The 24,594-nt window shown below is 41.5% G+C and overlaps 1 protein-coding gene across 1 annotated transcript in view; it reads left to right on the top strand.

Moving 5' to 3' along the window:
- Nucleotides 1–24,594, top strand: part of REG4 (regenerating family member 4) — a 65,713-nt gene that overhangs the window by 18,365 nt on the left and 22,754 nt on the right. The window contains exons 2-3 of the mRNA XM_002928393.4: nt 15,774–16,004; nt 16,082–16,185. The gene's annotated coding sequence lies outside the window, so the exon portion shown is untranslated. The remainder of the gene's footprint in view (nt 1–15,773; nt 16,005–16,081; nt 16,186–24,594) is intronic.

Below are 24,594 nucleotides of genomic sequence, written 5' to 3'. Positions count from 1 at the left end.
AGGTGGCTACCGCTTCCCGGCGCCCTGACACGGCGGCTCCCTCCCCCTTCTGTTTAGCTTCCGATATCTGTGCGCGGTTTCACGGCTCCCCGCTTCGTACCTCGATACTCAGCGCTGGAGATGTTCATTTGTAGAGATCCAGATGTATCTTCCTGCGTCTCAGGCTGATTCCGTGGATATTCCTGCTGGTCGTACCTATCCAGCTCAACTCAGGGGACCGGCTGAAAAAGGGGTCCCCTACTCCTCCGCCATCTTAACCTCCCCCACCTCTCCTACTTTTAAAATTTGCTGTTCATCATTATTTTTAGTAGTCTGATAATGATGGTCCTTCGTGTAATTTTTTTCTCTAATAATTGAGTATGTTCAGATCCTTGGATCTCTGTATTTATAGTTTTTATTACACTTGGAAAGTTTTTGGCTATTATTTCTTTAAGTAGTTTTGTGCCTCCCTCTCCTTTCCCCCCATTCTTTCTTTCTCTCAGGGTTTCCTTTTGGATATCTTTTGCTAGGCCTCATATTCACTAATTTTTTTCTTCTGCATTTTCTAATCTGCTATTAAGCTTAGCTGCTATTAGCTTAGGTCTTTTTTTATACCTTCCATTTGTCTATTTAACTTTTTAAACTTATGGGATATAGTTATAATAACAGTTTTAATGCCCTTCTCTGCTAATTCTAACCTCTGTATCAATCTGGGTCAGTGTCAAATGATTGATTTGTATCCTTATTGTTGGCTATATTTTCCTTCTTCTTCAAATGTCAAGTAATATTTGGATGGTATATTTACTTTGTGGTTGCTGAATGGTTTTATCTGCTATAAATTTTGAGTTTTGTACGGTGATGCAGGTAAGTTACTTAGAAACAATTTGATCCTTTCAGGTTTTGATTTAATTATTTGTTAAGTGGTCTAGAACAGTGATCAGTCTACTGCTAATTATTTCCAGCTACCTTCCTGAGTCCTCTTCCCAATTCCCTGTTAATTATAAGTTGTTCCACTGTGGTTGTTGGGAATAAGCCTATTCCCAGGCCTTTGTGAGTAGCAGGCCCTTTAATCCTATTCTATCTTGGCCTTTGTGTAGTTTTCAGTATTCTGCTGAATATTAAAGGTAATTCCTCTGAAGTTTTTCATGATTTTCTTTTTGGAGATCTCTCCTTCTGAGACTCTGTCTTATGGATTATATCTCCCTTGACCTCCCTAAACTCTCAGCTCAAAAGGGTCCGGTGGGCTCCTCCTCAGTGACTGGCTTGAAAACTCTCGTAAGGCAGTAATAGGGACAGTAATAGGGCTCAGGGTTGACTAACTTTCTTGGCCTGGTGTCAGTGTTTTGAAAAGGTTTGTTTCATGTATTTTATCTGCTTTTTTAGTTGTTTCAGAAAGTAAAGCATATTTAGCCATTGTTACTTAGTCTTGGTCACTGTACCATCTTTTGAAGAAATCAGAGTTGAATAATATCAGTCTAGATTTTTAATACAGAAATTTACAAAATAGAGAAAGAGCAATAGCCACAATCAGGTTGAAACCATAAATTAAAGAACCCTTTAAGTCTTGTTTTAAAAAGCATCATACCAGTTATAAAGACAGGTTCTGTTTGACCCAAGATGGAGAGTGTACAAACTCCATTATCGCTCCCTGCCTCAAGAGCTGAACAGATGTTCTGGGTAGTTGTAGTGACTATAGAAGCATGTCAGTCTTGATAATTTCTCCTATATCAAGGGTCCTCCAAAGACAATATGAACAATGATTATAACGTGGCCTCATGCAAAGTACTGTCTTCCTCTGTGCTTGTTATGAGTTAACTCTACTTTTAAAACTCTCTATTGAATTATTCAGTTCAGTCATTGTGTTTTTCAGCTCTAGATTTTATACGGTTGTGGGTTTTTTTTAAAAGATGATTTCTATTTATCTGTCGAAGTTATCATTTTGTTCATGGATTGTATTCCTAATTTTGTCAAGTTGTCTGTGTGTTCTTGTAGTTGACTAAACTTCTTTAAGAGAATTATTCTGAATTCTTTGACTGACAGTTCATAGAGCTCCATTTCTTTAGGGTCAGCTATTGGAGTTTTATCAGTTTCCTTTGGTGGTGTCATATTTGCCTGATTTTGTGTGTGCACGTGCACGTGTGTTTGTGTGTGTGTGTGTGTGTGTGTGAGATCCTTGAGTCCCTATGTTGGTATTTGTCAATTTGAGTAAGCAGTCTCCTTTTCTAGACTTCACAGGTTTGCTTCGGCAGAGACAGTTCTTTACCATGTGAAGAACTTTGGGTATTGAGACATGTCTACTGGTAACATCCTTGGGGCCTGCTGTCAGGATCTATTTTGGGACAAGGCTAATGCCCAGGCTCTGATGTCAGGTTAGGGGGACGTACTGCTGGCTGAGAACATTTAGATAAGGTTGTTCCTTGGTTCCCTGCCCTAGCAATGCTAAATAAAGGATGAGCTCCATGATTGCCTAGATTCTTGGGTCAGGCTTGTTAGATGGCTGGGAATGGGAACCAAATGCATTAGTTGGTGGGAATATGAACTAGCTTCTCATTCCTGGTGAGGAAGCAGAACGGGACCCAGGGCCTGCACAGCTTGTTTGAGTACCCAAATCAGGCAAGATTATGAACTGAATTCCCCGGCTAGGTAAGGCCACTGACTTTGCTCATCAGATGGGGGAAGCCAGGGGCTGTGTTCTCTGTTCAAGTGTCACTGTAAACAGCACTCTTGGATGGGTTACACAGCTTTCTGTGTGTTCTGGTTAGGTTCCCTGGTCAGGCAGCCTGGCAGCTGTATTCAACAATGAGTGGGGCTATGAATCAGGTTCCCTGCCCAGGTGCAGGAGGAGAACTACCTCTAAGACCTGTAAGGCTCTTTTTTTTGTTTGTGGTCTTAACTCAAGCCAATTTTTTTTTAAAGATTTTATTTATTTATTCGACAGAGATAGAGACAGCCAGCGAGAGAGGGAACACAAGCAGGGGAGTGGGAGAGGAAGAAGCAGGCTCCTAGCAGAGGAGCCTGATGTGGGGCTCGATCCCACAACGCCGGGATCACGCCCTGAGCTGAAGGCAGACGCTTAACCGCTGTGCCACCCAGGCGCCCCAACTCAAGCCAATTTTTGCCCCAGGTTCCCTGGTCAAACAGGGCTACTGGTTTTGCTCTGCACACTATCAGCTTTGCCTGCCCAGCTCTTGGTTTGAACTTACTGGACTATGTAGCCTCCAGGTATTCCTGCCAGCTCCTCTGACCACACTGGACAGGTGGAGTAACGACTCAGCTCCCATGCTTGGGTAGGGCAGGAGAGCCCACTCCAACCTCTCTGTCTGGAGGTGCCAAGAGCTATACTCAACAATGGGTGGAGCTATAAATTAACTCCCTTTGCCTGGGCATAGTAGGGAAAACTTCTATGACCCATACTGGCTTTGTTCTTGGGGTGATCAGTTCTGCCTGCCCACTCTTAGCCTGAGCATGACTGGGCTATGTAGCTTCCATATGTTCACACCAGCCCTGCTGGTCAGATGAGGCTGGAAGCCATACTTAGTAGCAGATGGGGCTGTGACAGCTCCCCTGTCTGGGTTGGGGCAGACCAGGCTCCAGGGTTGGTGAAACCCCTCATTTAAGGACCTGAATCAAGCAGATCTGTACTCCACCAAGTTCCCTGGTAAGACTGTACCACTAACTTGGTTCTGCAGGTGATCAAAGCCACTGGTTGGGACCACTACTTGGCCTCTGCAGGTAGGAATCTGAACTGCCAAGATCCCAGTGCTGATTATTGCAAGCCCCGCCCTCTTCTCTATCACAATCAGATTTCTAGTGGTTGAGCCCTAAAGATTCCCCTGCAATCCCCATACAGCAAGACCTGGGTAGGGACTCCCATAAAGTGACCCAAAATGCTAGGGGGGCTGGATGTCCCCAGCTCTCTTTTCCCACTGCAGGAACCATAGGCTCAGAGGAGACCTCTCCAGGTGGTGCTACACCAGCCTGGGGGAGGGGCAAATCAATCAGTATGGAGCCACTGCTCTTACCCTCCTAATGTAGTCTACTGTGGTTTCTGTGGTGCAAGGGGCACTTCAACCTAACCCTCATGTAGTAAGATTCTCTCACTGGTGTCTGGTCCATGAATAGTTGTTATTTGTTCTTGTGAGGGGGAGGATAGTCAGGAGAGACATTTGTCTGATATTAAAATAGCCACCTCTGCTCTCTTTTGGTTACTATTTGCATGGAATATTTTTCTCTATCACTTTCAGTCTATATGTTCCTTAGAGCTAAACTGAGTCTCTTATAGGCAGTAGAAAATTGGAACCCTTTTTAAAATGCAATCTGCCAGTCTATGTCTTTTGATTGGAGAATTTACTTCATTTACATTTAAAGTAATTAGTAACAGGGAAGGATTTATTTCTGGTATTTTGTGATTTGCTTTCTGTATGTCTTATAGCTCTCTTGTCCATTTCCCCCATTATTGACTTCCTTTATATTTAGTTGGGTTTTTGTAGTTTAAATTATTTTCTCATTTTCTTTTGTGTATATTCCATAGATAGTTCCTTTGTGATTACTACAAGGGTTACATATAATATCCTAAAGCTCTAACAATCTATTGAAAGTGACACCAACTTAACATCATCTACCAAAACTCTGTTCCTTTACAGCTCTAGATCCATAAACATTATATTGTTATTGTCACAAATTGCATCTTTATGTATTGTGTATTAATTACCATAGAGTTATAATAACTTTTTTTGCATCCGTCTTTTAGATCCTATAGTAAATAAAAAATGACATTACAAACCCAAATTGCAAAAGTAGGTTTTCATGTATGTTCCCTGGCCCAGCCTGTTTCTCCATTCTGAGGTTCAGCTTCCTGGGGATAATGATTTCATAAGAGTCAAAGCCCCACTGGGGATGGACATAAAAATCCTGTCCCAGGTACCTGGGCCAGTGTAGATGGCCAGCAAGTGAGTGGCAGAGTGGAGTGATCCCGGGCCAAGGAGGTCCCTGTTGGCCTCCAGCCTGTGCCCAGGCCCAACGCCCAGCATAACCCACAGTGGCCAGTACCAGAGGTGCCAGAGGGACTCGGGCAGTGGAATCAGGCCACTGGAAGCCTCCAGTTGCTCAGCTTGTGTCAGAGCATCTGTGGACAGTGCAGGGCCCAGCACAGGTCAGGGTAGGGCAGGTCAGGGCAGGTCAGGGTAGGGAAGGGCAGGGTAGGGCAGGTCAGGGCAGGTCAGGGTAGGGTAGGGCAGGTCAGGGTAGGGTAGGGCAGGGTAGGGCAGGTCAGCGCGGGCCCACACCAGGTACTGCTGTACAGTTGAGTCTCCAGAGAAGTGGCCAGAGCAGAAGGGTGCCAGGAGACAAGATCCCAGGATGCGCAGAAGGTTTGGGAAGAAAAGGAGGGAGCATCTGGAATAAAGAAGATGGGGCATTGGGTGCCTTCAGAGTCATAGAGACCAGCAATATCTTCTCTTCTGGTACCTGGCCTCTGCATGACCTCACACTACTTTGGTGCTATTTTTTAAGCATTGGAATTGCGCTTTGATCTAGAGTGCCTTGTCCTAGATGTTTTTAATTCTTCCTGGGCTTTGGGAAGCCCTGCTTACTGGGACAGTGCTCAGGAGCACTCTGATTGGGTAATTGGATTACTGGAGAGCATAGCAGTCTTACCCAATTGCCTTTTACCTGCCTATGCAAACAGTATGTTAGATCCATGTTAGGGATTTTTTTGGGAGACTAACAGACCCCTAACAAGTCAGTTCGGGGTGTCTCTGCATGAACCCACTAATTAGACTTCTTTTCCCAGTGGCTCCTGTGAGAGCCCCATGGGCTGGACTGCCCCTCCCCTGGAACCTTTTGCTACCTCACCGAGAATCAGTCTGGGCTCAGAACAATGACATACTTGTTTGAAGACTGCTCTGGGCCAGATCTTTCTGTGCTGTTTAACATGCCTCATATTGAGGACATGCATGTGCTCAGCTTGTGCAGACACTAGTAGGAAAACAGTGAGGGAAAGATACTGCACCAATGTATGTGCTCACATTCTGATACTTGCTGAAAAAAACAGTAGATTCCTGAAGCTCTAGATTTGGCCACCTCAGATTCCTTTTTAACATGGTTTTGGAATGTTTTTCAGACTGTGAAAATTGCCTCGGGATAACATAGGTCTCCTACACAATAATTTCTTGGTTTACAGTTCCCTGGCCATTTTCCAAGTTTTATTGACATCAGCTGGAACTTTTGTGAAAGATTATTAATAACATACATCATACCCCTTCTACTTTATGAATCTCTCACTGCGCCTGGGTGGCACAGCAGTTAAGCGTCTGCCTTCGGCTCAGGGCGTGATCCCGGCGTTCTAGGATCGAGCCCCATGTCAGGCTCCTTCGCCATGAGCCTGCTTCTTCCTCTCCCACTCCCCCTGCTTGTGTTCCCTCTCTCGCTGGCTGTCTCTATCTCTGTCAAATAAATAAAATCTTAAAAAAAAAATGAATCTCTCACTTTAAAAAAATTGTAATCAAATTTACAACTCTATCATCAACAGGTAGTTTTACAAAGCAATAGAATCTTACTCATCATTTTTCTTTATTCCTCAGATGTATCACTTTTGTGGATTCATATTTTATTTTGTCCGAGTACAATGCCTTCCTCTTTTTAATGGAACATTTTAAAATTTGAATTTTCATCAGGATGTGCCCAGGTGTGTATGTGTGTGTGTGTGTATGTGTGTGTGTGTGTGTATGATTGATCGATTATATAGAGAGAGAGTGGGTGCGGAGGGAAGGGGCAGAGGGAGAGGGAAAGAGAATCCTTTTTTTAAAAAATTTTTATTTAAATTCAATTAGCTGGGATGCCTGGATGGCTCAGTCAGTTAAGCATCTGCCTTTTGCCCAGATCATGATCTCAGGGTCCTGCGATGGAGCATCACATCGGGCTCCTTGCTCAGCAGGGAGCCTGCTTCTCCCTCTGCCTGCCCCTCCTCCCACTTGTGATCTCTCTCTCTCTCTCTGACAAATAAATAAAATCTTTAAAAATAAATACATGCATACATAAATTCAGTTAGCCAACATATAGTATATCATCAGTTTCAGATGTAGTGTTCAATAATTTATCAGTGGCATATAACTCCCAGTGCTGATCACATCATGTGCCCTCCTTAATGCCCATCACCCAGTTACCCCATCCCCCCACCCATCTCTCCTCCAGCAACCCTCAGTTTGTTTCCTATAGTTAAGATGTCTCTCATGGTTTTTCTCCCTCTCTGATGGCTTCCCCTTCGGTTTTCCCTCCCTTACCCTATGATCCTCTACCCTGTTTCTTGTATTCCACATATGAGTGAAACCATATGATAATTGTTTTTCTTTGATTGACTTACTTCATTCAGCATAATACCCTCCAGTCCCATCCATGTCAATGTAAATGGTAAGTATTCATCCCTTCTGATGGCTGAGTAATATTCCATACACACACACACACACACACACACACACACACACACACACACACACCATCTCCTTTATCCATTCAACTGTCGATGGACATCTCGGCTCTTTCCACAGTTTAACTGTTGTGGACATTGATGCTATGAACATTGGGGTGCAGGTGCCCCTTTGGATAACTACATTTGTATCTTTGGGGTAATTACCTAGTAGTGCAATTGCTGGGTCATAGGGTAGCTCTACTTTTAACTTCTTGAGGAACGTCCATACCATTTTCCAGAGTGGTTGTACCAGCTTGCATTATCACCAACAGTGTAAGATGGTTCCCCTTTCTCTGCATCCTCTCCAACATTTGTTGCTTCCTGTCTTGTTAATTTTAGCTATTTTGGCTGATATGAGGTATAGGTATCTCATTGTGATTTTGATTTGTATTTCCCTGATCCTAAGTGATGTTGAGCATTTTTTCATGCGTCTGTTGGCCATTTGTATGTCTTCTTTGGAAAAAGGTCTGTTCATGTCTTCTGCTCATTTCTTGACTGGATTATTTGTTTTTTGGGTGTTGAGTTTGATAAGTTCTTTACAGATCTTGGGTACTAGCCCTTTGTCTGATATGTCATTTGCAAATATCTTCTCCCATTCCATAGGTTGCCTTTTCATTTTGTTGACTGTTTCCTTTACTGTGCAGAAAGTTTTTATCTTGATGAAGTCCTGGTAGTTCATTTTCACTTTTGTTTCCCTTGCCTTTGGTGACATGTCTAGCAAGAAGTTGCTGCGGCCGAGGTCGAAGAGGTTGCTGCCTGTGTTCTCCTCTAGGATTTTGATGGATTCCTGTGTCACATTTAGGTCTTTCATCCATTTTGAGTTTATCTTTGTGTATGGTGTAAGAAAAAGGTCCAGTTTCATTCTTCTACATGTGGCTGTCCAACATTCCCAGCACCATTTATTGAAGAGACTGTCCTTTTTCCATTGGGTATTCTTTCCTGCTATGTCGAAGATTAGTTGACCATAGAGTTCAGGGTTCATTTCTGGGGTATCTATTCTGTTCCATTGATCTATGTGTCTGTTTTTGTGCCAGTACCATACTGTCTTGATGATTACAGCTTTGTGATATAGCTTAAAGTCAGGCATTGTGATACCCCCAGCTTTGGTTTTCTTTTTCAATATTCCTCTGGCTATTCAGTGTTTTTTCTGGTTCCATACACATTTTAGGATTATTTGTTCCAGCTCTGTGAAAAATGTCAATGGTATTTTGATCAGGATTGCATTGAATGGGTAGATTGCCATGGGTAGCATAGACATTTTAACAATATTTATTCTTCCAGCCCCTAAGTATGGAATGTTTTTTCCATTTCCTTGTGTCTTCCTCAATTTCTTTCATAAGTGTTCTATAGTTTTTAGAGTAAAGATCCTTTACCTCCTTGGTTAGTTTATTCCTAGGTATCTTATGGTGTTTGGTGCAATTGTAAATGGGATTGTTTCCTTAATTTCTCTTTCTTCTGTCTCATTGTTAGTATATAGAAATGCAACTGATTTCCGTGCATTGATTTTATATCCTGCCACATTGTTGAATTGCTATATGAGTTCTGGCAATTTTGGGGTGGCATCTTTCCACATAAAGTATCATGTCATCTGTGAAGAGTGAGAGTTTGACTTCTTCTTTGCTGATTTGAATGTTTTTTATTTCTTTTTGTTGTCTGATTGCTGAGGCTAGGACTTCTAGTACTGTATTGAGCAAGTGGTGAGAATGGGCATCCCTATCATGCTCCTGACCTTAGGGGAAAACCTCTCAGTTTTTCCCCATTGAGAATGATATTCCCTGTGGCCATATATGGCTTTTATCATATTGAGGTATATCCCTACACTGCAGAGAGTTTTAATCAAGAAAGGATGCTGTATTTTGTCAAATGCTTTTTGCTTATCAATTGAGAGGATCATATGGTTCTTGTCTCTTCTTTTGTGATGTGATGTATCATGTTGATTGAGTTGTGAATGTTGAACCACCCTTGCAGCCCAGAAATAAATCCCACTTGGTCACGGTGAATAATCCTTCTAAAGTACTGTTGGATCCTATTGGCTAGTATCTTGCTGAGTATTTTGACATCCATGTTTATCAGGGATATTGGTTGGTAATTCTCCTCTTTGATGGGGTCTTTGTCCGGTTTGGGGATCAAAGTAATGCCTCGTAGAACGAGTTTGGAAGTTTTCCTTCCATTTCTATTTTTTGAAACAGCTTCAGTAGAATAGGTATTATTTCTTCTTTAAATGTTCGGTAGAATTTCCTCTGGGAAGCCATCTGACCCTGGATTCTTGTTTTTTTTGGGGAGGTTTTTGATTACTACTTTAATTTCCTTGGTGATTATGGGTCTGTTCAGATTTTCTTTTTCTTCCTGTTTCAGTTTTGGTAGTTTATAAGTTTCCAGGAATGCACCCATTTCTTCTAGATTGCCTAGTTTGTTGGCATATAGTTGTTTATAATATGTTCTTAAAATTGTTTGTATTTCCTTGGTCTTGGTTGTGATCCCTCCTCTTTCATTCATGATTTTATTAATTTGGGTCCCTTCTCTTTTCTTTTTGATAAGTCTGGATAGAGAATTATTGACCTTATTAATTCTTTCAAGGAACCAGCTTCTAGTTTTGTTGATCTGTTTTACTATTCTTCTGGTTTCTTTTTCATTGATTTCTGCTCTCATCTTTTTTATTTCTCTTCTCCTGCTTGGTTTAGGCTTTATTTGATGTTCTTTCTCCGGCTCCTTTAGGTGTAAGGTTAGCTTATGTATTTGAGATTTTTCTAATTTTTTGATAGAGGCTTGTATTGCAATGTACTTCCCTCTTAGGACCACCTTTGCTGTATCCCAAAGGTTTTGAAGAGTTGTGTTTTCATTTTTCATTAGTTTCCATGGTTTTTTAAAAATTCCTCTTTAATTTCCTGGTTGACCCATTCATTCTTTAGTAGGATGTTCTTTAACCTCCAAAATTTGAGTTCCTTCCAAATTTCCTCTTGTGATTGAGTTCAAGTTTCAAAGCATTGCGGTCTGAAAATATGCAGGAAATAACCCCAATCTTTTGGTATCAGTTGAGACCTGATTTGTGACCCAGTATGTGATCTATTCTGGAGAATGTTCCATGTGAACCTGAGAAGAATGTGTATTCTGTTGCTTTAGGATGGAATGCTCTGTATTTAAATACAAAGTCCATCTAGTCCAGTGTCATTCAAAGTCCTTATTTCCTTGTTGATCTTCTGCTTAGATGATCTGTCCATTAACATGAGTGGGGTGTTGAAGTCTCCTACTATTATTGTATTATTGTCAATGTGTTTCTTTAATTTGGTTATTAATTGGTTGATAAAGCTGGCTGCTCCCAAACTGGGGGCATAAGTATTTATAATTGTTAGATCTTATAGGATAGACCCTTTAAGTATGATATAGAGTCCCTCTTCATTCTAACTACAGTCTTTGGTTTAGAATCTAATTTGTCTGATATGAGGATTGCTACCCGAGCTTTCATTTGAAATGATAATTGATTCTCCATCTACTCACTTTCAGTCTGGAGATGTCTTTAGGTCTAAAGTGAGTCTCTTGTAGATAGCATATGGATGGGTCTTGCTTTTTTTTTTTTAATCTAATATGATACCCTGTGTCTTTTTATTGGAGAATTTAGCCCATTTACATTTAGAGTAACTATTGAAAGATATGAATTTAGTGCCATTGTATTACCTGTAAAGTCCCTGTTTCTGTAGATTGTCTCTTTTTCTTTCTGGTTTATGTTACTCCTGGGCTCTCTTTTCGCTTATGGGAACCCCTTAATATTTCTTGCAAGGCTGGCTTGGTGGTCACATATTCTTTCAGTTTCTGTCCATCCTGGATGTGCTCTATCTCTCCTTCCATTCTGAATGACAGCCTTGCTGGATAAAGTGTTCTTGGCTGCATGTTTTTCTCATTTAGTACCCTAAATATGTCTTGCCAGCCCTTTCTGGCCTGCCAGGTTTCTCTGGATGGGTCTGGTGTCAGGTTAATGTTCCTATCCTTGTATGTTAGGAACTTCTTGTCTTAAGCTGCTTTTGGGATTTTCTTTTTATCTCTGAAATTTGCAAAGTTCACTATTATATGTCAGGGTTTTGATCTATTTTTATTAATTTGGGAGGGGTCCTCTCTACCTCTTGGACATGAATGACTGTTTCCTTCCCCAGATTAGTAAAGTTCTCAGATATGATTTGCTCAAATATACCTTCTGGCTCTCTCTCTCTCTTTCTTCTCCCTCAAGCATTCCAATAATTCTGATATTGTTTTGTTTTATAGCATCACTGATTTCTTGAAACCTCCCCTCCTGTTCCATTAGTTGTTTTTCTCTCTTTTCCTCAGCTTCCTTCCTTTCCATCAATTTGTCTTCAATGTCACTTACTCTCTTTCTGTATCATTGACCTTAGATGTTAGAGCATCCAATTTAGACTACATCTCAGAGCATTTTTAATTTCAGCCCAATTAGATCTTATTTCTACACTAAAAGATTCTCTAGTGTCTTTTTTTATAATTTAATTTAATTTATTTATTTGACAGAGATAGACAGCCGGTGAGAGAGGGAACACAAGCAGGGGGAGTGGGAGAGGAAGAAGCAGGGTCCCTGCGGAGGAGTGGGGCTCAATCCCAGAATGCCAGGATCATGCCCTGAGCTGAAGGCAGACACTTAACGACTGAGCCACCCAGGCGCCCCTATTCTCTAGGGTCTTTTATGCTTTTTTTCAAGTCCATCTAGTAACTTTATAATTGTTATCCTGAAATCCAGCTCTGACATTTTACTTATATCCATATCGATTAGATCTGTGGCAGAGGATATTACCTCTGGTTCTTTTGTTGTGAATTCCTCCTTCTAATAATTTTGCCCAGAGATGAGTAGATGAACAAGTGAACAAAATCAAAAATAGGAACCACAATCCAAGCAAAATACACAGTAGACAAATCCAAAAAGGTCAGAATCCAAAAATAAAAGCAAAAGAAAAAAAAAAAGGAAAAGAAAAAAGGGGAAAGGGGGGGAGGAAAGAATATAATCTCACAGGATGGACAAAACAGGGTGGTCCACTTGGTCCTGAGTGTATTTTGGTCTGTGTGTTAGAAGACACTAAATCCCAAAGTTATAAAGAAAGCAAAACTTATAGACATGTACAAAAAAAAAAAAAAGAGTAGAGTGAAAGGAAGCCCAAAATGAAGAATATATCTATAAAATGTAAATGTAAAAACTGGAATATAAAAAAAGGCTTAAATAGTTGATACAACAAGAAATTAGTTGAAAAGGGAAAAAAGAAAAGAAAGAAATGCAAAATTTTAAACTGAAAAATAAACAAATCATGAGAAAAAAACTCAAATTCTATATATTATTTGCTCCTAGTGACGTGAGGTCCATAAACTTGCGGTTCACCTATTCTTCCAGCTGGTCTTCTGTGGGCAGGAGCCTGCTGCGCTGATTCTCATGTCTTTGCCTGGGTGGAGTTGCCCTGCCCCTTACCAGGGGCCGGGGTCAGTGTAAGCTGTTTTGGGCCTCTGTGTGGCTTTTGTCCCCTGAAGGCTTTCTGGCCTCCTTAGAGGGTCAAAATAAAAATGGCCATGCCCTGATCTCCAGCTCCAGAAGCTGGAGTCCCCTCTCTTCTGTAAATTCTCAGGGATAAACAGTCTTCACTTTTGTGTGTGCCAAACTCTGCAGACTCCTGCAGTGCTCACCCACACCGATCCTCCCAGGGGAAGATGGAGGGTCCAGTGCTACTGCACTTTGTGCGGCCCTGGCACAGAGCAAGGTCGCCCGATTGGATGCGAACCTGCGCTGGCACCGCTGCTCCCAGGGGAAGGTGGAGGCTCCCCGCGTTCTAGTCATTTTCATGGTCCCCAGGCAGAAAGCAGTCACCTGACTGGCCCTGGCTCTCAGCTTATGGTGGAATCAAGCTGAGAGCCTGCTCCTGGGCTTGCTGACCATAGCCAGCTTCCCTGCTCTAATGCTTGGGAACTCTACAGACTCAGGCACCCCCGTTATTTCTGTGACTCTGGGGAACCTGAGATCCCACTGTCCCACCTAGAATTCTTCCCCATTTCACCATGTGAGCACCTTTCAGGCAGGGATGTCTCTCCCTAGAGCAGATTTCTAGGGGTTCCAATTTTGTCCTCCTTGTAGGGGTGCCTGGATAGCTCAGTCAGTTAAGTGTCCAACTTTTTATTTCAGCTCAGGTCATGATCTCAGGGTTCTGAGATTGAGCCCCATGTCAGGCTCTGCACTCAGTGCAGAGTCTTCTTGTCCTTCTCCCTCCCACTGCATACACATGCTTTCTCTCTCTTTTAAATAAATAAATAAAATCTTTAAAAAAACAGGCAAACGAACAAACAAAAAACCCAAAAGGAAGTGTACACAATGTTCTGCATTGCTTTACTCACAGTAGCTCCAAATGGTAGCCATTGATAATGTCCATGAGCAGAAGAAAAAAGCTAGGGGCATCATGCTCCCTGACTTCAAACTATATTACAAAGCTATCATAACCAAACAATATAGTATTGGCATAAAAACAAACACATAGAGCAATAGAACAGAATAGAGAGCCCAGAAATAAACCCATGCATATATAGTCAATTAATTTATGACAAGAGAGCCAAGAATATATAGTGGGGAATGGACTGTCTCTTCAATTAATGGTGTTGGGAAAACTGGACAGCCACAAGCAAAAGAATGATATTGGGCTACTATCCTTTCACAATGTATATAATTATCAAATTATTCCGTGGTACACCTGAAACTAATACGATGTTCTATATCTGTTACACCTCCACAAAAGTGTCCAGTATCTGTGAACAGATAAACAAATTGTCATATATTACAATGGAATACTACTAAGGAATTAAAGGAAGACACTACTGATACTAACAATAACAATGAAAAATCTCAAAACTGTTCAGCTGAGCGAAAGAGGACAGATAACAAAAAAGTGTATAGCATATGAGTCCATTTCTATGAAGTGTTAGAGTAGGCTAAACTAATCTTCAATGACAGAAATCAGATCACTGTTTGCTTGAGTGAAGAATTGTCTGCCAACAGGCATGAAAGAACTTTCTGGATGATGGAAATATCTAGATCTCAACTGAGATTGTGGTTACACCAGCGTATACATTTGTCAAAATGCATTAAATTATACACTTAAAAGGCACATTTTTATGCTTAAACTATATGTTATGAGGTTAAGAACAATACTGTGGTATTGACATATAGATAGATGATAGGGAGATAGAGAGAGAGATAGTGGAAGAGTATAAAGAACTTAGAAATAGATCACAGTCTATAAAAATTAACATATGGTAATGGTATATCAGTAGGAAAATGATGATTTTTAAAAAAGAATCAATGCTGGCACAATTAGGTGTCTGTCCATTTGGAAGGAAATAGTATTGGACCTCTGCCTCTCCATACTCAAAAATGTAATTTCTAAATGGATTTAAACCTTAAACAGAAAGGTTTAATTCAAAAATTAAAAATTTCAATTTTTGAAGTATATGTCTAGTTTTGGTATTGGGGAGAAATTTTTCAACTAATCCTAGAAACCCAGGAGATATCAAGAAAAAAAATGATATATTTGATGACATTAAAGGATTCAATAAAGGAGACTCAGGCAAGTCTAAGGATTTCTTCTCTTCTTTCACATAAACAAGTTAATATGTAGAAACAAACCAGACTGGAGAAACAAAAGTCAGAATCAGGACGGGAAAACAGTTGATATCCTCATGATTCATCCAAAGTGTCCTGTTGGAGGGCCTGATGTGAAGCTTTCTACTTCATGGGCTGGTACAGGATGTAGGGAGAGTCCAGAGAGCCGTGGACTCAACATACACTAGCTGGGGCTGTTGTACAGTTATGCTTCCTGCAACTGGAAATGGGGGTGGTTATTTTCATGGCCACTGCAGGTCCCCATAGGCTAGCCCTACATGGAGAAGATCTAATAAGCCCAGGAGGTCTGGGTATTTCCCTCTCCCCAGCGCCCCAGGAAATGTCTGCAGTTCCCCTAAGGAAGGCCTGGGGAAGATTGATAGCATCCACTTGTGGCTGCTTTGCAGGGTGCATTCTTCCTCAGAGACTCAGTCTTTTCTCAGTTAAGGAGCTCCAGGTCTCAGGACTGGACAAGAGTTCACACATTCCCCCTACAGTGACTCAGTCAGGTCTCTGTTGTCCCAGACTTGAGTTTTTCTTATTATTATGTAAGTCAAACAATTTTATAGTAGGTTTCCCATCGATTTCACTCCCAGGGACCCCAGGATGATGAATCACCACCACATGTCCTGCCCCCAAGGTAATTATTCCCACCTTGCCTCTAGGTGTTTAAGTGCCACCACCTGTTCTCTACTTCTCCAGGATCCTATGATTCCCACTGACATCAGGAAGCCAAATCCATGGCAGCATCTCCCAACATTAGAGGCAGCCTGCAGAAGACACACCGCAAGATTCTTAAAATCTTGATGAAGAGATATCTCCTGGGCCTTTGTTTGTGGGAGGCAAAGAAACAAGGAGAGAAATACAGCTACACGGAGCTCCTGAGAATTAGGACTCTGGAAGAGGGGCCACAGAAATAATGGAAGCATGCAAGTACTACCAGATTTCCAGTGTCAATGTAGGGAGGTTTGGGAGGGAAATACTGACCTCGCTCTCCTCTCACCTTCCAGGTTCCTTCTGGTGCCTCCCATTGACCAAACCTAACTGGAACCCTGTCAACAACAGAGCCCAGGGTGTGCATCCTGAAGAGGACAAAACAGGACAGAGATATATGGTCAGTAGTAGAGATGTTGGGGGGCGGGGAGAGCAGAAGGAAAATACCAGCTAATAACATTAGGTATCACCAGTATCATATATTCTAGGCATTTTATATGTATTAAATGGATTTGATCACCACAGAAACTCTGCAGGATAGAAACATTTTTATTCCTGTCTTAGCAATGAGAAAACCGAGGCTAAACTCTTATACTGTCTGTGCTCATGCTCAGAAGAGAAAGTTCAGCATAAATCACTAACCTGGGAGTCAAAATATTGGGATTTCAACTGTCATTCCAACAGACATGTTATAAATGTTAAAATTTGACCTAAAGGTCAAATAGCATTGGGGCAGGGGCAACAGTGTTCAGTATTGTGCTGATGAATACACAAAGAAAGCCAGGCTGAGAGAAGAAGGAAGAGAGTAGAATAGATGCCCAAAGGGAACCACAGACCATGTGATCCCAGAGTCAGTGGCTGTGTCAACCACAAATGAAGGGCTTCTCATTTCCCCTAGGCATGTTTTGTTTCTGCGAGATGTTTCTTTATCCTCTTGATAAACCCACTTGAATTTGAGCTGACTGGAGTGTATTTCTCCATCATACACAAAATCTTAATTGTAACAATTTCCAATGAACTGTGAGCACAGAAGTTAGGCGTATTCCTGTTTCATTCCACTACCTCCCTTGTAAGCTGAGGAGGAGGTATCAATGACCTCCATGTTCTCCTCTGGCTCTGACATTCTGTAATTCTGGTTCCTTTTCGATGACTTTGCTTTTGGAAACACATATCCTAAAGTATCCAGCTGAACACCTTCTGTCTCCTGCATCCGAGCATTCCTAGGGCTATTTCAGATAAGAGGCTTTTACGTAACTATACTCACAAACATTGAACCAACTCTGTGACCATCTGTGTCATGGCCAACTGTTTGCTCATTTGATGTGTACATAAAGGGAGGAGACAGCAAGCTTGCATATTATAAATTGCATCATTTTAAAAAGGAAATAAAGGGAAGACTTTGGAATAAAACCATAAAATTTGTTAATTTTAAGGCTGAGCTCTTTGAAGGATGCTCATAAAATCCTTATCTGAGGAATGTTTAGGGAATTGTTGAATAAGGAACATCGTCATTCAAAGAGATATGAAGCAGCATATGGGCTACCTCAGGTAGAAATGCAAACAAAGAACCCATCCCTACTCAGGAAAAACAACTGTGACTTCTTCCAAAAAAACTTCTGTATTTAACTCCTTCCTTACCTTGACCCACAGACTCAAATTTGATGCCTACTGGCTGCTTCTTGGCATTAACACTGCATTTGTCTCTTTTAAATTTTACTAAGATCTGGGTTTCTCCAGATATGATTATTTTGTTTGACCATCCTTATCTTTAGGGGTTGCCAAGAAGGGACAAAGAATGTATTTACTTGCCAGGTGGGCACAGGTGTAATGACTCATCACAGGACACTTACTTACCAGTAATCCCAGGGCCCTCCTAAGCCCTAATCAAGTACTTCATGTTGTCTGACCAGAACTCATGCTACTCCTAGGATTCCTTACACAATTAACTACTTCCTGCAGCTTAGTGTGATGGTGATGGTGGTGTTCCTGTATCCCATACTCATGTTCCTGAAGTCATCAGCCATGTCTCTAGTTAGAAAAAGTCCTTTGGAAGTAGCAAAAGCTTTCTCCCTTCTCATACATAATTGATGAGTATGTAAAATGATTTAACTACTTTAAGGAATGTTTGGCAAATTCTTTTTTTTTTTAAAGATTTTATATATTTATTTGACAGAGAGAGAGAGAGAGTGCAAGCAAGGGGATCAGCAGGCAGAGGGAGAGAGAGAAGCAGGCTTCCTGCTGAGAAGGGAGCCCAACGCGGGGCCCAATCCCAGGATCCTGGAATCTTAACCTGAGCCGAAGGCAGATGCTTAACCGAATGAGCCACCCAGGTGCACCAAAGTCTGGCAAATTCTTATAAAACTAAGCAACTACCTATTCTATGACACAGTAATTCCAAGATATTTACCCAAGAGAAAGTAAAACATGTCCACAAAATGACTTATTGTACAAGAATGTTTACAGCAGTCTTAATACTATAAGAGCAAAGACGGGAAACGTTCAGGTACCTATCAATAGGATGGATGAACTGTGATATATTCATTCTACGGAATATTAAAAAGAACAATAAAAAGGAACAAATCACTGACACACAAAACAACATGGATGAAGGGTGCCTGGGTGGTTCAATCGGTTAAATATCCGACTCTTGGTTTGGCTCAGGTCGTGATCTCAGTGTTGTGGGATTGAGCCCCAAGTCAGGCTCTGTGCTCAGTGGGGAGTTTGCTTCAGATTCTTTCTCCCTCTTCCTCCTCTCTGCCCCTCTCCGCTTGCACATGTGTGCTCTCTCTCTCAAATAAATAAATAAAATATTTTAAAAAAATACAACATGGATGAATCTCAAAAATATTTTATTGAGTAAAAGAAGCCATGCACAAAAGAGTGTATGCTTTTTTTAAATGATTTTTTTTATTATATTATGTTAGTCACCATACAGTACATCCCCGGATTCTGATATAAAGTTCGATGCTTCATTAGTTGCATATAACACCCAGTGCACCATGCAATACGTGCCCTCCTTACTACCCATCACCAGTCTATCCCATTCCCCCACCCCCCTCCCCTCTGAAGCCCTCAGTTTGTTTCTCAGAGTACATAGTCTCTCATGCTTCATTCTCCCTTCTGATTACCCCCCCTTCTTTATCCCTTTCCTTCCCCTACCGATCATCCTAGTTCTTTTTTTTTTTTTTAAAGATTTTTTATTTATTTATAAGACAGAGATAGAGACAGCCAGCGAGAGAGGGAACACAAGCAGGGGGAGTGGGAGAGGAAGAAGCAGGCTCACAGCAGAGGAGCCTGACGTGGGGCTCGATCCCACAACGCCGGGATCACGCCCTGAGCCGAAGGCAGACGCTTAACCGCTCTGCCACCCAGGCGCCCCCGATCATCCTAGTTCTTATGTTCCATAGATGAGAGAAATCATATGATAATTGTCTTTCTCTGCTTGACTTATTTCACTTAGCATTATCTCCTCCAGTGCCGTCCATGTTGCAGCAAATGTTGAGAATTCGTTCTTTCTGATAGCTGAGTAATATTCCATTGTATATATGGACCACAGCTTCTTAATCCAGTCATCTGTTGAAGGGCATCTCGGCTCCTTCCATGATTTGGCTATTGTGGACAATGCAGCTATGAACATTGGGGTGCATATGGCCCTTCTCTTTACTACGTCTGTATCTTTGGGGTAAACACCCAGTAGTGCAATGGCTGGGTCATAGGGTAGTTCAATTTTTAACTTTTTAAGGGACCTCCACACTGTTTTCCAGAGTGGCTGTACCAACTTGCATTCCCACCAACAATGTAGGAGGGATCCCCTTTCTCCACATCCTCTCCAACAATTGTTGTTTCTTGCCTTGTCTATCTTTGCCATTCTAACTGGCGTAAGGTGGTATCTCAGTGTGGTTTTGATTTGAATTTCCCTGATGGCTAATGATTTTGAACATTTTTTCATGTGTCTGTTAGCCATTTGTATGTCTTCATTGGAAAAGTGTCTGTTCATATCTTCTGCCCATTTTATGATTTGTTTATTTGTTTCTCGTGTATTGAGTTTGAGAAGTTCTTTGTAGATCTTGGATACCAGTCCTTTATCTGTGGTGTCCTTTGCAAATATATTCTCCCATTCCGTGGGCTGTCTCTTAGTTTTTTTGACTGTTTCCTTGGCTGTGCAGAAGCTCTTTATCCTGATAAAGTCCCATAAGTTCATTTTATCTTTTATTTCTCTTGCCTTTGGAGATGTGTCGTGAAAAAGGTTGCTCTGGCCGATGTCATAGAAGTTGTTGCCTATGTTCTCCTCTAGAATTTTGATGGATTCCTGTCTCACATTGAGGTCTTTCATCCATTTGGAGTTTATTTTTGTGTATGGTGTGAGAGAGTGGTCAAGTTTCATTCTTTTGCATGTAGCTGTCCAATTTTCCCAGCACCATTTATTGAAGAGACTGTCTTTTTTCCACCGGATGTTTTTTCCTGCTTTATCAAAGATTAGTTGCCCAAAGAGCCGAGGGTCCATTTCTGGGTTCTCTATTCTGTTCCATTGGTCGATGTGTCTGTTTTTGTGCCAGTACCATGCTGTCTTTGTGATCACAGCTTTGTAGTACAGCTCGAAATCCGGCATTGTGATGCCCCCAGCTTTGTTTTTCCTTTTCAACAGTTCCTTGGAGATTCGGGGCCTTTTCTGGTTCCATACAAATTTAAGGACTATTTGTTCCAGTTCTTTGAAAAATGTCCTCGGTATTTTGATCGGGATAGCATTGAAAGTGTAGATTGCTCTGGGTAGTATGGACATTTTAACTATGTTAATTCTTCCAATCCATGAGCATGGAATATTTTTCCATCTTTTTATGTCTTCCTCAATATCTTTCAAAAGTGATCTATAGTTTCTAGCATATAGGTCCTTTACGTCTCTGGTTAAGTTAATTCCAAGGTAACGCATGGTTTTTGGTGTTATTGTAAATGGGATGGATTCCCTAATTTCTCTTTCTTCAGTCTCGTTATTCGTGTATAGAAATGCAACTGATTTCTGGGCATTGATTTTGTATCCTGCCACCTTACTGAATTGTTCTATAACTTCTAATAGTTTGGGAGTGGATTCCTTTGGGTTTTCCATATAGAGTATCATGTCATCTGCAAAGAGAGACAGTTTGACTTCTTCTTTGCCGATTTGGATACCTTTGATCCCTTTTTGTCTTCTGATTGCTGTTGCAAGGACTTCTAGTACTATGTTGAATAATAGTGGCGAGAGTGGGCATCCTTGTCGTGTTCCTGATCTTAAGGGAAAGGCTTCCAGCTTTTCCCCATTGAGAATAATGCTTGCAGTAGGCTTTTCATAGATGGCTTTTATGAGATTGAGAAATGTACCCTCTATTCCTACACTCTGAAGGGTTTTAATCAGGAAAGGATGCTGTATTTTGTCAAATGCTTTTTCTGCATCAATTGAGAGGATCATATGGTTCTTGAGTCTTTTCTTGTTGATATGATGTATCACATTGATTGATTTGCGAGTGTTGAACCATGCTTGCATCCCAGGTATGAATCCCACTTGGTCATGATGGATAATCCTTTTAATGTACTGTTGGATTCTATTAGCAAGGATCTTGTTGAGGATTTTGGCATCCATATTCATTAGAGAAATCGGTCTGTAATTCTCCTTTTTGAGGGGGTCTTTGCCTGGTTTGGGGATCAAGGTAATATTAGCCTCATAGAATGAGTTTGGTAGCTTTCCTTCTGTTTCTATTTTTTGAAATAGCTTTAGGAGAATAGGTATTATTTCTTCTTTGAATGTTTGGTAGAATTCCCCAGGAAAACCGTCTGGGCCTGGAGTTTTATTATTTGGAAGGTTGTTTATCACTGACTCAATTTCTTCATAGTTAATTGGCCTATTTAAGAAATCTATTTCTTCCTGTTTCAGTCTTGGTAGTTTATAGGTTTCCAGGAAGGCCTCCATCTCTTCCAGATTGTTTAGTTTTTTGGCATATAGCTGTTGATAAAAGTTTCTAATAATCCTTGCAATTTCAATGGTGCTGGTCGTGACCTCTCCCTTTTCAGTCATAATTTTAATAATCTCAGTCCTTTCTCTTTGTTTTTGGACAAGTTTTGCCAGTGGTCTATCAATTTTATGGATTCTCTCAAAGAACCAGCTTCTAGTCCTGTTGATCTGCTCTACTGTGGTTCTGGTCTCTAATTCATTGATTTCTGCTCTAATCTTGGTCAACTCCTTCCTTGTCAGTGGGTTAGGCCTGTCCCTCTGTTGCTGTTCCAGTTTCTTGAGGTGAGAATATAGAAACTGCATTTTAGATTTTTCTATTCTTTTGAGTGAGGCTTGGATGGCTATGTATTTCCCCCTTAGGACTGCCTTTGCAGTATCCCATAGGTTTTGGACCGTTGTGTATTCATTCTCGTTGGTCTCCATAAATTGTTTAATTTGTTTTTTGATTTCCTGGTTTATCGAGTCATTCTTGAGCAGGATGGTTCTTAGCCTCCAAGTGTTTGAGTTTCTTCCAGGTTTTTCCTTGTGGTTGAGTTCCAATTTCAGAGCGTTGTGGTCTGAGAATATGCAGGGGATAATTTCAATCTTTTGGTATTGGCTGAGACCTGTTTTGTGTCCCAGAGCATGATCTATTCTTGAGAATGTTCCATGGGCATTTGAATAGAATGAGTATTCTTTGGTTCTGGGGTGTAGTGTTCTATATATATCTATGAGGTCCAACTCGTCGAGTATGGCATTCAAAGCCTTTGATTCTTTGCTTAGTTTTTGCCAGGGTGTTCTGTCTATTTCTGATAGTGGGGTGTTGAGGTCCCCTACTATTACTGTGTTCTTATCTATATGTCTCTTTATTTTGGTTAAGAGTTGGCTTGTGTATCTTGCTGCTCCCCTGTTGGGGGCATATATATTAATAATTGTCATATCCACTTGTTGAATACTTCCTTTAAGAATAATATAGTGCCCTTCTGTATCTCTCTCTATGGCCTCTAGTTTAAAATCCAGTCTATCTGATATGAGAATTGCTACTCCAGCTTTCTTTTGAGGTCCATTTGCGTGGAAGATGGTACTCCATCCCCTTACTCTAAGTCTGAATGCATCTTTGGGTTCAAAATGAGTCTCTTGTAGACAGCAAATGGATGGGTCATGTCTTTTTATCCAATCTGCAACCCTGTGGCGTTTTATGGGAGAGTTTAAGCCATTTAGATTGATAGAGATTATTGACAGATATGATTTTAATGATGCCATTTCTCTTTAAAGTCTTTGTATCGGTTGTGACTTGCTGCTCTGTATCACTCTTGGGGCCTTTTTACCTTTATAGAGCCCCCCTTAATATCTCCTGTAGGGCTGGTTTCGTGGTTACGAAATTGGTTAATGATTGGCGATTTTGGAACGTCTTTATTTCTCCATCAATTCTGAATGACAGCTTTGCTGGATAAAGGATCCTTGGCTGCATGTTTTTCTCTGAAAGAGCTTTAAAAATGCCCCCCCAAGCCTTTCTCTCATTCCAGGTCTCTGTAGACAGGTCTGACGTAATCCTGATACCTTTGCCTTGGTACGTGAGAAATTTCTTTGCCCTGGCCGCTTTCAATACTGTATCCTTGGATCTAATATTTGCGAATTGCACTATGACATGCCGTGGCGTAGGTTTGTCCTGGTTGAGCTTGGATGGGGTCCTCTCTGCCTCTTGGACACGAATGCTTGTTTCCCTTGCTAGATTAGGGAAGTTTTCAGCTACAATTTGTTCAAATATCTCTTCTAGACCTCTGTTTTTCTCCACCCCTTCAGGGATGCCGATGATTCTGACATTGGATCGTTTCATAGAGTCAGTAATCTCCCGTAATCTACATTCGTGGGCGTGGATTTTTTTAAGACCAGCTTCTATTTTCGTTTTTTCTTCTACTAACCCATCCTCCAATTCGCTAACGCGTTCCTCTGCCTCGGTGACCCTGGCCGTCAGAGCCTCTAGTTTTGACTGTATTTGGCCCATAGAATTTTTAATTTCTGTCAGATTCGCTCTCATTTCTGCCCTTAGGGATTCTATATTCTCAGCAACGCTTTCTCTGATGCTTTTTTCAAGTTTACTCATCATCTTGACCATTGTTGCTCTGAATTCCATTTCTGATAATTGGGATACATCCATATGTATTAATTCTGTGGCCGAGGCCAATTCTGTGGCAGAGGCCACAGACTCATTATCTTTTCTTTGCTGGGGGGGACTTCTCCTTCTCGTCATTCTGATGAAGAGAGATTGCAGGGTTGTCCAGAGCCCAAGTTGTTGACTGGGACCCAGGCCGTGCGCCCTTGTTTTATAGAGATCTTAGGTATGTGGGCTTCTTCCTTAAAGATTTTATTTATTTATTTGAGAGAGAGAGACAGACAGTCAGCAAGAAAGGGAACCCAAGCAGAGGAGTGGGAGAGGAAGAAGTAGGCTCCCGGTGGAGAAGCCCGATGAGGAACTCCTTTCCGGAACACTGTGATCACGCCCTAATCCGAAGACAGGCGCTTAATGACTGCGCCACTCAGGCGCCCCGGGTTGTGGGATTCTTGATTTTTCAGCCTGCCTTCTGGGGGAGGGGCCTGCTGCACTAGTACTCAGGAAACCCTATTTGGGTAGAGTCTCCGTGTCCCCTGTGAGGGGGAATGGGGATGGGCACCCTGTGAGCTGGTATTTTCGGGCTTTTGTCCTCTGGCGGCTTTCCCTGGCAGTCTGCTCTGCCTCTTCTGAGAGTCAGAGCAGCAGCGGCCGTAATTCAACCTCTGTCACAGAGCAGAGGGATTGCAGCCCGTTCTCCACTGATGTTCTGGCCACTTTAACTCTGTTTCTGTTGGTGC

This window comes from Ailuropoda melanoleuca, chromosome 2 (assembly GCF_002007445.2).
Source record: "Ailuropoda melanoleuca isolate Jingjing chromosome 2, ASM200744v2, whole genome shotgun sequence".
NCBI classification, from domain to species: domain Eukaryota; kingdom Metazoa; phylum Chordata; class Mammalia; order Carnivora; family Ursidae; genus Ailuropoda; species Ailuropoda melanoleuca.
The sequence above is the reverse complement of the archived record's forward strand: the minus strand, read 5'-3'. Positions and strand labels throughout refer to the sequence as shown.